The sequence below is a fragment of the Octopus bimaculoides genome, chromosome 6, assembly GCF_001194135.2.
Source record: "Octopus bimaculoides isolate UCB-OBI-ISO-001 chromosome 6, ASM119413v2, whole genome shotgun sequence".
NCBI classification, from domain to species: domain Eukaryota; kingdom Metazoa; phylum Mollusca; class Cephalopoda; order Octopoda; family Octopodidae; genus Octopus; species Octopus bimaculoides.
In genome coordinates, this window is record NC_068986.1 from 87110178 (window position 1) to 87113504 (window position 3327).

Genomic DNA, 3327 nt, shown 5'->3' on the forward strand with positions numbered 1-3327 from the left:
ATATATACATATATATATATACGCATATATTCAGCTACAAACAAACGGGAGAGACGCATATATACATATGCACCACAGTGTGTGTTGCCTATACGTTTCTGCATGTGTGTGTATGCGGTTGTTGTTCGTGTTTTTGTCTTGAATAAATTGTCTAAACGCACAGTAATGCAGAATACGTAATAACGTCATGTATATATATATATATATGGTACATACACACACACACAGATTTATGTATACACACACAGAGATTTATGTATGCACACACAAACATATATATATGTATAAACATACATATACATGTATATAATATATAGTTAAGCGTATAGTTAATCGTAAATATGTTTGTATGTTTGTGTGTATATATGTATATACACACACATACACACACACACACATACATTTATAAACAATCATGCATGTCTGTGGAGATATGCGAACAAATTTTCCAATACCTTGCATTTCGCGAATATGTAATACACACACACACATACACACACACACACGCACACACACACACACACACACACACACACATACACACACACACGCACACACACACGCACACGCATTTATATATATACAAAGAACAAAGAAAAACGAAGCCCATGTCGGAACTTCGAAGAATTCCAAGAGATCTGAAACATGACTGATACTCACGAATGGTAAGATTTGCTTGGAATCTAGGAAGAGAGAACACATGGGAGGACAAGATTCCGTTATAGTTCCAAACGCGCCGTGGAACCAAAGCTCTTATAGTGCATACAGTAATGAACGCAACGTATGTCTTTATTCCATTGAAGAAAAACGAATATCACAAACGTTATTTTTATATTAGACATCTTTAAAAATTTACCATAATTACTAATACTCTTTCTGATTTTCTTATCCCTACCATCGTCGTCATTGCTGTGATCGTTGTTGCTGCTATTAACATTATTATTATTATTATTATTATTATCATAACTTTGATTAATATTAGTAATCGTATTGTTATTATTTTGCATTCAGTAGATTTATACAAAGTTCTTGCACGTTGCCATGAGCGGTATCATGTATCGATATCCTCATTCTCGTCTATCTCGTCCTCCTCCTCTTTCCCCTCATCCGCCTCGTCCTCCCCTTCTCCTCAATCTCCTCCTCCTTCTCGTCCTCTTCCACCTCCTCTTCCTTCCTGCTTTCCTTTTCATCATTTCTTCTTCTTCTTCTGATTATTATTATTATTATTATTATTATTATTATTATTATTATTATTATTATTATTATTATTATTATTATTATTATTATTATTATTATTTTATTATTATTATTGCTATTATGAACAACAACAATAATAATGATAATATTTTTATTCTTGCTGTTGTGTTTTGCGTTCTTTATTTATGTTATTGATGCTGCCGCAGTACTTTATATACATATATATCCACACACATACAACCACACACATATGTATGTATGTATTTGCTTCAGTGTTCGCTGGCTTTGTTATGTAGATCCACACAGCATAAAATATGGTAACATGAAAGAAGGTAAACAAACAATACATATATAATTGTGTGTGTATGCACGTGTTTTTGTGCTTCTAAATCTATCATGTACTTTCGTCACACACCTCTGACAATATTAGTGCATTTGACTCAACACGAGTGTGCATGCACGCTTACACATACACACATACTTACACAATGTATATGACTATGCTTACGTGTGTATATATATATATATATATATATATATATATATATATACGTATATACACATACACACTGATATATATATATATATATGCACACACACTTATATATGTATATATACATGGAATCAAACAGTCATATACACATATGAATATATATATATATATATATATATATATATATATATATATATATATATATATATATATATATATATATATATATACGTGTGTGTATGTGCGTGTCAATGTTTGTGTAATACATACATACATACATATATATATATATAAATAATATAATATAATATAATATAATATAATATAATATATGCGTGTGTGTATGTGTGTCGAAATGTTTGTATAATACATATTCAAACATTATCATACATAAAATTTTACATAGATATAAACTTAAATTCACGCAAGTTTGTTGAGATAATTGTATATACAAGTAGATGAAAGCCAAACAAAAGAAAGATATTTGTATATGATATCGTGTACACATAGGTGTATGCTGAGGTTGTATAGATCATCATATATTCTTATAAATATTTACGTCTATATGCACACGAAAGCTCCAAACACAACACGTATAACATTCGCACTCAGTCTTGAAAGCTAACACACGCTATATATATATATATATATATATATATATATATATCACAACATTTATACACGCATATTGCAACATTAAATGTTCGTGTGATCGAGTGCTCGTGGGTGAGTATCTAGTCCCGTGTGTGAGTGTGTGTGTATATATATATATATATATATATATATATACATATATATATATATATATATATATATATATATATATATATATATATATATATATATATATATTCTGTATGCATGTATGTATCTATGTATGTATGTATGTATTTGTGAATATAAGTATGTATGTATTTAATCATATGCATGTTAGTGCATATTTGTGTATGTATATGTGTGTAAATATTTGCTACATTTGTAGGAGGAAATCTTCAGAATTATTGTTAGTTAAACTCTCACGCCATTTCTATACACACACACACATATATCGTGGATGCACTGCCCTTCTTGACAGCATCAACTCCATCGATTTCTCCCAAACACCGCCCCCCCCCCACAACCCTCTCCATCACCGCCATCAGCGACAGCAACAACAACACTTAAGACCAATAACCTTCATACTACTCCTAACGACATTACAACCAATCTCTCTTCCTCCATATGCTACCGGTCTCACAACTGAAGTTTGGCACGCATAGGCTCTGTGTGTGTGTTAGCGATGCGTTGCGGATTCATCTGATGTTCGTTTGTTTTGTTTTGCTTTTGTTTTTGTTTTTTTTTGTTTGTTTGTTTGTTTGTTTGTTTTTTATTTCTTGATACAGCCATACCATTCCTTAGATCTATCAGCAATCACGTGCCATTCTATTGATACTTTAGATTCACTATGTTGAAGAAAACATTATAAAGATAATGATGATGCTAATTATGGCAATTATTATAACATTGACGATGTTTGATGATGGTGGTGGTGATGGTGCTTGTAGAGATGTTGATTGCAATCAAATTCGTGTACACACCACACTCATATAATAATGCATATATTATATTACACAATATTATGCATATATATATATATA

At 30.8% G+C, this 3327-nt stretch overlaps 1 long non-coding RNA gene across 3 annotated transcripts in view; it reads right to left on the bottom strand.

The window, feature by feature from the left end:
• LOC128248154 (uncharacterized) overlaps positions 1–739 on the bottom strand; it is a 62518-nt gene extending 61779 nt beyond the window's left edge. For all 3 annotated transcript variants that reach the window (XR_008264445.1, XR_008264446.1, XR_008264444.1), the window contains exon 1: positions 661–739. This is a non-coding gene — a long non-coding RNA (uncharacterized LOC128248154). The remainder of the gene's footprint in view (positions 1–660) is intronic.
• Positions 740–3327: the final 2588 nt, after the last annotated feature.